Below are 12,386 nucleotides of genomic sequence, written 5' to 3'. Positions count from 1 at the left end.
TTAGCCTCAGTCTAGTAAAGTTTAGAAAAATAGCTGATATTAATTTACTTTGTGGCAGCAAGGAGACACAATGTCTGTGCTGAGACGTTTTCTGTATTGCACTTGATGCAGAGATCTGTATCTGGTAATACTGTGTGTGTGTGTGTGTGTGTGTGTGTGTGTGTGTGTGTGTGTGACTACCTTGTCATCCTCCCAGTTTGTGTCCCCCACTGGTGCCAGTGGTGAGGATTGAGGCTCCTTGATTACTGGTTCAATGGTGGGTCGTCACAGTGAGTATTATGTTTGCTTTCCACTTTTTTTAATTTTTCTCTGAGCTGCTTAAAGTTGACATATATAAAGATCAGTTGTATGCATGTTTGTCTCTAAAATGGATGGTTGCACTGGGGCTTGCACCTATACAAACAATGTTTAGATTATTGTGTGCCATTTGAACTACTGTTGTTTTGACTGTGTGATATTTTGTGGAATTAGTCATTTTTAGTAGCAATTATTCTTAGATTACATAAATGGCATCTGAATAATCATAGTAAAATTTTATATTTTTCCCAGTTTACAAGCTTAAAAATATGAGGTACTGTGACCCTGATCTGGTCTATTGCTTTAATAAAATGTAATTATTTAAAAAATGTCCCAACTATTTAAAACAATGGCATTGTCTGATCTTCTTCTTCTTTCAGCTGCTCCCATTAGGGGTTGCCACAACAGATCAACTGTTTCCATTTCTTCCTGTCCTCTGCATCTTGCTCTGTCACACCAACCGCCTGCATGTCCTCTCTCACCACATCCATAAACCTTATCTTAGGCCTTCCTCTTTTCCTGTTACCTGGCAGCTTCATCCTTAGCATCTTTTTCCCAATATACTCTGCATCCCTCCTCAGCACATGTCCAGACCAATATAATCTTGCCTCTCTGGCTTTGTCTCCAAACCTTCCAACCTCGGCTGACCCTCTAATATACTTATTCCTAATCCTGTCCACCCTCGTTACACCCAGTGCAAATCTTAACATGTTTAACTCTGCCACATCCAGCTCTGACTCCTACCTTTTTGTCAATGCCACTGTTTCCAACTCATATAACATAGCTGGTCTCACTACCCCCTTGTAGACCTTCCCTTTCACTCTTACTGGTATTCGTCTGTCACAAATCACTCCTGACACTCTTCTCCACCCACTCCATCCTGCCTGTACTCTCTTCTTCACCTCTCTTCCACACTCACCATTACTCTGAACTGTTGATCCCAAGTACTTAAACTCATTCACCTTCACCACTTCTACTCCCTGCATCCTCACCATTCCTCTGTCCTCCCTCTCATTCACACACATATATTCTGTCTTAGTCCTGCTGACCTTCATTCCTCTTCTCTCTAGAGCATATCTCCACCTCTCCAGGATCTCCTCCACCTGTTCCCTACTCTCACTACAGATCACAATGTCATCTGCAAACATCATAGTCCACAGGGTCTCCTGTCTGATCTCATCTGTCAACCTGTCCATCACCATTGCAAATAAGAAAGGGCTCAGAGCTGATCCTTGATGTAATCCCACCTCCACCTTAAACGCATCTGTCACTCCCACCGCAGACCTTACCGCTGTTACACTACCCTCTTACATATCCTGTGCCACTCTTACATACTTCTCTGACACTCCTGACTTCTTCATACAATGCCACAACTCCTCTCCAGGCACCCTGTCATATGCTTTCTCTAAATCCACAAAAACACAATGCAACTCCTGACCTTCTCTGTACTTCTCCATCAACACTCTCAGAGCAAACATCGCCTCTGTAGTGCTCTTCCCTGGCATGAAACCATACTGCTGATCACTAATCATCCCCTCCCTTCTTAACCTAGCTTCCACTACTCTTTCCCATAACTTCATGCTGTGACTGATCAGTTTAATCCCTCTGTAGTTACTACAGCTCTGCACATCACCCTTATTCTTAAAAATCGGTACCAAAACACTTTTTCTCCATTCGTCAGGCATCCTCTCACTTTCCAAGATTTCATTAAACAATCTAGTTAAAAACTCCACTGTCATTTCACCTAAACACCTCCATGCTTCCACAGGTATGTCATCTGGACCAACAGCTTTTCCATTCTTCATCCTCTTCATAGCTAACCTTACTTCCTCCTTGCTAATCCACTGCACTTCATGATTCACTATCCGCACATCATCCAACCTTCTCTCCCTCTCATTCTCTTCATTCATCATCCCCTCAAAGTACTCTTTCCATCTGCTCAACACACTTTCCTCGCTTGTGAGTACATTTTCCTCATTATCCTTTATCACCCTTACCTGCTGCACATCTTTACTAGCTCGGTCCCTCTGTCTAACCAATCGGTACAGGTCCTTTTCTCCCTCCTTAGTGTCCAACCTTTTATACAACTCATCATTCACCTTATCCTTAGCCTTCACCACCTCTCTCTTTGCCATGCACCTCATCTCCTTATACTCTTGTCTACTTTCTTCATCTCTTTGACAATCCCACTTCTTCTTCACCAACCTCTTTCTCTGTATACTCTCCTGTACTTCTTCATTCCACCACCAGGTCTCCTTGTCCTCCTTCCTCTTTTCAGATGTCACACCAAGCACCCTTCTAGCCATCTCTCTTACTAGCTCTGCTGTAGTTACCCAGCTATTCGGTAACTCTTCACTGCCACCCAGTGCCTGTCTTAACTCTTCCCTGAACATCACCTCACAATTACCCTTTATAAGGACTTTATTCTCATTCCATCTCTTCTTTAGCGATGTGATTAATTAGGAATGGCTTAGCAAAGTACAGTAAACATAAATACCCTGTCACTTGTAGTCATGCATTCACAGTACTTCAGCCTTCAGTAGTAGCTGACATTTTAAGTATGGCATTAAATTTGGGTTTCAAGGCTGATGCTTGATACTTCTAACATACATAGTTTATAATTACAGCATACATACAGGGTGTTTTAAATTTCTAAATAACATAATTTGAAGAAAATGCTTTGGTTTATCTGTAATTTCTGAAATTTTGAAAATGTTAAGTAGCCATACTGTTGATCTAGTTAACAACTCTGCAGCTATGTGTAAAAATATAATAGCTGTTCTATCATTCTTTTCTATGATTAATGCATTTGCTTATTCCTTTTTTTCAAAACTCTTTTAATAATTTTTTGAAAATATACAAATATTCAGTAGTATCAAATATTGTCAAATATATGCCGCTGTGGTACGGTGGTAGCGTTGTTACCTCACAGCAAGAGGTTCTCCCTTTTGATTCTCGGCGTGGCTTGGAAGTGCCTTCTTTGTGGAGTCTGCATGTCCTCCCCGCATTTGGGTAGCGTTCGAAAGACATGCATGCGTAAATGGGCGTGCCTTCATTGAAGGTTGGGCGTCGAGCTGGCATTTCATAAAAATCTACTGCCAATCATTAGTGGACCGGAGTTCTGCTGTGGTGACCCCTCACCGGGAAAAAGCCGAAAGACAAACAAACAAACCTTATAGTAATGATCTGTCTAGTCAACAAACAACCTACATTACTTAATTATTCAGTTAAGGTGTCTAAATCTAAAATGGAAAATTAATCTGTAATGTGTATTATAGATTTTTATCAAACAAATTAGCTAACGCAATAATCACAGTAATCATGCTTTATATTTAACAAGCAACACAAGATGCCCAGTATTTAAAGTTTTGATTTTAATCAATTCCTACTGATTTCATTTGGCACACACCAGTGGAGATATTTATAACCTCTGTAAAAATGGGACTACATTTGATTTTTCTAATTCTTGGCTATCATTTTCCTTGTTATGGATAATATACCCAAAAAGGAAGAGAATACTGGGCTTTGAGAACACAAAGGAAAGACAGTTGTGATGGAGAAGATTGTATAAGCAACAGGGGCACAAAAGAGAAGCGAACTCTGGGATGGAGAAAGAACAGGGAGCACAGCTATACTCCATGCCAGTGCTGTCCAAGTGAGAGATTATTCCTTACCATGGGCTCTCTCACTACTAGGTTTTTGATCTGCTGCTAATGCCAGTGCATGTGAGTTACTGGAGGAGAGACTCAAATTGCTGATTTAGCCATCCAACCTCTCATGAATAATGTCCCCACCATCTTATCCAGCTGCCTCCAGGAGATATGTGTGTCACCTCCATTGTTGTTGCTTAAAGCTGGTGCTATTACAGCACATTTCTGTGCAGGACTGGTGATAGTGACCATTGCTGGTGCTCCTGGGGGCAGTGGAAGTGACTGTGGTTGCTGGGGATACCACTGATGGTAGGATTACTGATGGTGTAGTAGCCATTGGTGGATGGGTAACAGGCCTGGATGGTGGCAGGGGTATTGCCTGGATGATGCTCCATATAACTGCAAAATACATGATGAGAAACAAAATTAAAAATGCATGTATATTATATAACAAGAAATATAATGTGAAAGGGTGTTGGAGAGATATACGTGCAAACACAGTAAGGAAATGCAGGTGCATCATCAGAGTCTGACCACTTTACTGATACTATAATGCAAAGGTCATGAAAAAAAAACACCCCAGTATAATAATCATATACATGTATGCAACCCATAGAGGACTTGAACCAACAACCTTCATCATCTGTAATTTTAAGGGTATTTTATTTGGGTCTAGGACTATTCACTGAAAGCACATTTCACTGAAACACATTTAACTGTGCACAATTCACTGAAAGCTCAATTCACTGAAAACACAATTCACTGAAACACATTTCACTGTAAGTTATATATGGCCTTTTCCCCACTGTAGTGCGACCCTGGAGTTAGAATATATAGTAATGGGGGTGTGGGGGCACCACCACCCCTCACTGGGGGTGTGAGGGGGGCATAACCCCCCACCTATTTTAAATATTTTGAACTATACACATGGATACTTGCAATTTCAATAAATTACTCTTTTCTAAACTTAATATATATCCAAACTTTGTTGGGGGGTTATGCCACTCACACCCCCCAATGTGGGGAGGGGTGCCCCCCCACACCCCCCCTTACTATATTTACTAACTCCAGGGTTGCACTACAATGGGGAAAAGGCCATATATAACTTTCAGTGAAATGTGTTTCAGTGAATTGAGTTTCAGTGAATTTTGCTTTCAGTGATTTGTGCACAGTCATTTGACTTTCAGTAAAATGTGCTTTCAGTGAATAGTCCTAGACCCATTTTATTTATATGCTGAACTACAGCAATACTCAGAGTGAGCAAATTTGTGCCTCACAGTTGGAGATTGAAAGAATAAAAGAGATGGCAATAAGCTGACATTAAGGGACTTGAACCATCATCGCCTATAATATCAAAGCCGCTTCACTGATATGCTGAGGTACAGCAGCAGTAAGAGGAAAGGCTTCAGGAGACACAGCATCATGTGTCTCACACTTGCTGAGTGAAAGAGACAACATGTAACCAATAGGGGGGACTTGAACCCACAGCCTTCATCAACTATAAAGTTAAAGGCACTTAATTTCCAAGCTGAGTTACATCAACAGCCAGACAAAAGTCTTCAGGGAAATATGCAGCAACTGTGTGTCATAAACTTGCATACCAAAAGAGTACAAAAGACAACATTCAGGACACCACCTTTGGAATCTAAACTCATTTGCCATAGCTATAAATGGCACTATAATCATTTGTAAACAGAAATACATCAAATTTCATGGCCATACCTGATTTAGTCTGTACCAAATGCTGTTCATTTCTGCAGCCGGTGGTGGAAAAGGTCAATATAGTAATTAGTGTATGATAGTAGGTGTAAATATCATTTTGAGTTGTGAATTACAGCAGTCTGGTCTCTTGCTGTCTGATGAGCAGTAGCAGTCCTCATCACGTCCTAATGAATAAGGTGAACTTTTAAGGAATGAGATTGATGGTGGTAGGGAAGGCTGGGTAACTTTTTGTTGTGGGACACATGCCCATTTTTCATGAAACATGATAAGGTAAGTTGGTGTGGAAAAGAAAGAAGGAAGGAGAGAGTGAATGGAAATAAGTGGAAGGTAAGGAGTTTGTTTGGGTAGCAGGGGAAGATAGGCAATACTGACAGGGGCTATGTTAACACAATGAGGGAAGGGAAACACAATGGTTAATGAGACATTAGACAAACAAATGGAATCAAAAATACAGTCTAAGGATCTAAACCTCTTCTGCAACATCAACAGAAAGGTTTAGAGGGAGCGATATATCTGGCAGAGGATACTGCTGCTGTGGAACAGACTCCCCATCCACATAAAACAAAGTTCATCCCCATTCATTTTCAAGTGTAACTTAGATCTGTGGATGGGAAACAAAATACTTACCCCAGGACTGCCCTGTACTACTAATGTACAGAGGCAGCTCCTGCATGCTTTATCCTATGCTTGGGTCACCTCAAATTATCTATGGTATGATCCCAGTTATTCTCATTGGGGTAATATGTAATTATTGACCATGGAATGGGTAAGACTAGTCTATAACCAAATGGAATGGGTTATTTCAAGCACAAAAAGGGAAACTTACTACTCTTAAAATGGCCCACAAGGGCAAGTAACCTTGTACTCACATATGAACCTATAATAGTGAGGAGAGGATTGTTAAACCAACAGGGGTGGGCATCGACACAAAATGAAGGGGAAACACCAGGTTGGGAGACAGGATGAGGTTCCACAGCTGCAGTCTCTGCCAGCTACAATCTAGTGGGAGATTACTTGGCACCCTGGGTACCATTACCAATTGGCCTGTTTCAGCTCACAGTGACATTACTGGACAGGGACACAATTCAATGAGTCACTTGAGGAGGCTCTCTATCCGGACAATTTGGGCATCTAACCTTCTGTCTCTTTATCTCCCCCACAATGTCTGCCAGCTACAGATAGATAACAAATGTGTTACCTCCACAAGCACTGCTGTCAGTAGGTACAACAGTCCTAGCATCCAGTGCAGGGCTAACTCTAGTGGGTAATGAGGGTAGGGTAGAAGGTGTTGGGGTGATTTGGTAGGCTGGGACACAGCTCCTGTGGGTGTTTCTTGTGGTGGTGGTGTTGCTGCTGCAGCTGCTGCCTCCTGTTGGGAGAATGTCAGGCCTTGCCTGAAGGATGGGTACAGGTTTAGATGCTAGTAATATGAACAGAGAGAATAAAAATAATAAATAAATAAATGTATGTAATAGAAAGGAAAGCAATGGAGAGTGGGGGAGAGACAAGTATAAATATAATGGAAAGTGAAACTGATATGCATTTTCTGTATGAGTAACTTACATCTATATTTTAATGAGCAACATACTTACTTCCAAATTTATCAAGGTCGTTAGCATTAATAAGTGAGAGGTGGATCTGAACCCACAGCTGTCATCTGCCCCCGTATCTAACCAGACACGTGCAACAGTTGGAATGCCCACAAAGGTTCTCACCATGAGAATTCAGGACATGAATACCCTGTCCTGCACTGATCACATAAAAGCTCTATCTCTATATTCAGTCTCCTACAGGCTACTGAGAGGAGAGTTTTGCCTGGTTCACAAGGTTTCCTCGAATCTAGCCCTGATGGATTGGTTGCACATGCACAAAAAAAAAACAGCACCAGACACACTAGAGCCAAGAATCTGAACTTCACTTTTGGCATAAGCAGAACATACTGGAGAGACAGATATGTGCCCGAAAGGATCCCCGCAGTATGGAATAGGCTCCTCATCCATGTAAAACAGTGTTCATTCCCTACCCTATTCAAACAAAATCTTGACAATCAGATGGGAAATCATAAATTTACCCCCAGTCTGACACCCACGTCCCTTACTGTCAAGAACAAAAATATTATTCTAACACCCTATCTACAAATCCTTAGCTACCTGCCTACTAACATGCCCCCCATATGATACTTGGGATCCAAATGGTCCAGCGTGTGTGGCTAGGCTTGCAAGGATGCTAGTGGTCATTAGCATAGTAATGACCTATAAACCTATCACGGGCATCGTGAAAGGGAAAGAATTAACATGATGAGCAAGTTGGATAAACCAGCAGGGGTATGTATTCCACAGCGCAGTAAAGGGATGTATTAGACAAATGAACATATACAAAGAAAAAAATGTTGCTCAGAGATACATTCTCCTCACAGGTCCTATAAGCAAAAGAAACAAATGTCCACTCACTAAACATGCTGCTCATGCATATGTCTCGTATCTAAGCTTGTAGTTACTATAATGACAGAACACACAAGGAAGGGAGGGAGGGGAATTATATGCACAAGTATCATTACAATGTGGGACCACATCCTTAATATCTTCAGCCACTTGTGCAAGCATATGGCAAGATGTGCAGACACACACACACACACACACACACACACACACACACACACACACACACACACATACTACTAACACTCAACACTCATACTGTTACCTTTGAACTATGGAAGGTTGCATAGGTGTGGCAGTTACATCTGAAAGCTATACAGTATGAGACTGCATCTAGATTGCCTGAATAGATAAACATTAAAAGCTGTACTTTCTGAAATTTATTCACCCTGGTACTCTCTTCATAGGCCCAGTCTCCTCCTATGTAGCTGCCTGTACTCTGCAGTCTTTTCTGGGGCAATGAAGAGTTAAAACAGTAGTGCATACGATCTATGGATGAAATGCTCTAACAGGTTGTATTTGTAGCTGGCACAATTTCTACTTTAAGTACAGTGGTGGTACCTGCAGTTTAACTTCTTCCTCCCATCAAACTAGGAGTTTAGGATTGCGGTACTGTAATGGTGATGGCACTGCCCCCCTGTGTGTGGGATTCCACTGGCATGGGTGATAGCCTGAGCTAAACTATTTCAGGCTTCATTCTTATACCAAGACCCTTGATAGCCCTCCTGCAGGAGCCTTGGGCTTCAGTCCTTATGTAGAAGGTGGAAAAGTATTTTTCTCTCCTCCACACACCATTCCATGTCTCACCATGAAGAATCACAGGGAAAAATGTCAGAATATTTGCACCCAAAATGAATTGCATACATCCCATTTGCCTCACAACAACAGGCATTGATGGGCACCTCATTTGTATGACAGATACCAGGCTAGGCTTATATAGATACTGTATTATAATGATTCACAATGGCACTTTAAGGTGTGAAACATGGTAGTCTCATTTCCCATATCTACTGTTAAAGCAGCAGGCAGTACAGCAGTCCATTTCAATATGGTGAGATGTGGGAACTATAACTCTCCACTTAGAGGTATGGCATGTACTGTGCATGTGGAGTGCTGCCTGCAGGGACCAATGCATTTGCATGGCATTGAGTACCACTGAGTGCTATGCTTAGCTGGTTTTCTTGTCATTGTTGTCAAATAAATTGAGTGATTCAGAACAAATTAGCAAAACCATCACACTCAACCTAGCAAAACTTAATATTATAATCATTAGGGGAGGCACAGAGTCTCATCATGCTACTGAAGAAATCATAGCATAGTAATTTCAGAACATGCAACAGCTGTACCCAAGAGCAACTGTTAAGACAAAGTAAAACTCTGCTTGTACAAGATGCTCCGGACGAGGCCAACACATGCCTGCAATTACTTGTATGGTGTCTATATCCATACACTACAGGTCCATGATGTCTGTGTTGTGGAGGCCATGAAACATTAAGAAGTCAGATGTCTGAATCTCCCTTCTCCATTGTCTTCCATATCCCTTATTGTGTCAGCACCTCCCCTGTGCCCCCCTTAGTCTTCTCTGTTACATGTTTATGTAACCCTGCTACCATAAGCCTCTTATCTTCCTCTTACATCTATTACTATATCACCTTTCACTCAACTTTCCTTTCCTTGATATCTAGATATATATCATCAAGCTACAGAAACCACCGGAACTCTGTAGATCTCCTTTATTGGCAAAGTGAACAGGAAAAAATAAACCACTCCAATGCAATTTCACCCTCCAGGCTTTTTAAATAAATTAGAGTAATATTTAAAAATTATCCCTGATGTTGGTCCTTTGTTCCCCTATTATTTTTGGCTTTGTCCCAAATTCTTGAGAAAGAGGCAGAGATGGATGGTGTAAGTGTATATATTGTGTACAGTCTCTTGTGGATATGCAATGTAACAACTAGGTTTCCAGCATTAGTTACTTATACCTAATATGACACACCATGCAGTTTGTAAAATTCAACAGTTTGTTGAACTCTGATAATTAAAAACTCCCAAGGCTATACTTAGTGACTCGTCCATCAATGCGTGAGAATATATTTATCTTTTTGTTGCAGTATTGTGCCTCTCGTCAGACTTGAAGACAGTGCTGTTACCATTTGAATGACCCCCAGGAACCTTGGAATCCCATCTGCTGAATTTACTGGATATCTATGGAAAGCAGTCTGCCTAAGCTGATTACGACAATCTGACGAAAACAGTATCTGGGGCAAAGAAATAGAGGACATTGTAATCAGTATAACCCATTGCATTTCCTTTCAGGGGTCTGAACTCATAAAGAATATGATGCAGAAAATCTTGAAAGAGAGGCAGTGATTTGTCCCCAAACCATTTTCTTCTATAAAATAGAGAAAATTAAAACATGCTAGTGGCAGCTCTACTAACAGCCAACACCTTAGATTACTTTTCCAATCCTTTCCTAATCTCAAGAACTGTACTTGCATGATGCAAGCATGCTATAATCATTCCACACTGTTTACATTTCCTCACCATCATCTAAATAGGAGTTCAAGTCCGAAGCAAATTTCTGACCTTTTCACTAAAATATTAAAGAATATAACCTGCTGTCAGATATTCAAGCATATGAATAGTTATGACATTCTTTCAAATGTTTAACATGGTTTTGTACCAGCTTCAGTACTAAAATCCTTATACTCTGCCAACAACACTAATGTGAATGATACTCCCTTCACTGGTGGGGTATTTCTCAATATGTGAAAGGCCTTTCAACAGTCAACCATTCACTACTTCTGGTTAAATTGGAAAAACTAAACTTTGGTCAAGACAAATTCATGGATAAGTAATAAGTAATAGGTAATCACAAATTCATCTCTGGTTTAACACCCCTGTCACTCATTGCTAGGGGAGATATGTAAATGTTCAAACATATACTTGTTCGGCCCATCTCTGGGTTATTTGCATGTAGAATATAAGTGTTTTTATTACATTGAGTCACTCGAAACAAATTCACCACAAACTCTTAGAAATCTGCAGTTACAGTGTTTGCTAACCCCCAAAAGCTGTCTGAAATATATTATTGTTCCTTAGAGAATGGGCAACTTGTAGATTGCACCCTGAATGAATGTTCTCCAGCAAGGTGTTAATCTATAGGTAATGGTCACTGAAAAATGAGTATTAAGCTGCTGTGGAGCTCGGACTGAAAAAAACCTAAAGGCCGCCATTATTTTAGACTCACTATGCAGCACTTTTGCTGTTTAGCAAGTGTAAAAATAAAAAAAAAAAATAAAAAATAAAAATTAAAATAAAGCATGTGTGAGTGTGTGTGTGTGTGTGTGTGTGTGTGTGTATGAGACTCTATGCATGTATGAGATTAGGAGAGAGATATCGATCGAATGAAACAGAAGAAACGAGTGTGTGCCTATGCATGTTTATGTTTATGTTTCTGTCTGCATGTGAGTGAATGTGTGAATGAAAGCATAAGAGACTGTGTGTGTGTGTGTGTGTGTGTGTGTGTGTGTGTGTGTGTGTGTGTGTGTGTGTGTGTGTGTGTGTGTGTGTGTGTGTGTGTGTGTGCGTGTGTTCGTGTGTGTGTGTGAGAGAGAGAGAGAGAGAGAGAGAAAGAGTGAGAGCGATCAGTGATCCCCTAGCAGCAGTAGCAGTTACGAGGTTGGCGTACCTCTCAACCTCTTAGGCATACCTCACAACTGCTTAGCACAAGAAATCTGGACAAAGCTTGACATAATGCAGGAAGAAATGCACTGAAATAGGCACATTTTAAATATTGCTCCTGCAAACTTAGAAAGTTGCTAGAATAACAGGATTTTTGTTAGCATGCATTTTCTGAAGGATATGAAGTCTGAGACTCAGATCCATGTCATTATTTAGTGACTTTAATCTTTATATCATCCCAATGATTTACCAAAAAAACACCTTTTTTCTGAGGAACAGACCAAAAATATGAGGCAAAAATCTGGACATTGTGCAAAAATCTGTACAGTTGTTGAGGCATGTTCTTAGATCAAAGCATCTGGATAAGCCTAAAATAAACATAGGACAAAGGCTCAACATAGGAACATATTTTAAATGATTTGTGTTAGCATGCATTTTTTGAACAGGGTGGGGAGCATGCATGTGTGTGTTTGAGAGAGAGTGATTGAGTGAGATCGACCATTGGCAGCAGAAGTAAAGAGATTTGCATACCTTTGGACCTTTCAGCTGAAGAAATCTGGATAAAGCCTAAAATAAAGGGGCGCAAAGGCTCAAA

Source organism: Protopterus annectens, chromosome 3.part0 (genome assembly GCF_019279795.1).
Source record: "Protopterus annectens isolate FY-2018-M chromosome 3.part0, PAN1.0, whole genome shotgun sequence".
Classification (NCBI taxonomy): Eukaryota; Metazoa; Chordata; order Ceratodontiformes; family Protopteridae; genus Protopterus; species Protopterus annectens.
The sequence above is the reverse complement of the archived record's forward strand: the minus strand, read 5'-3'. Positions refer to the sequence as shown.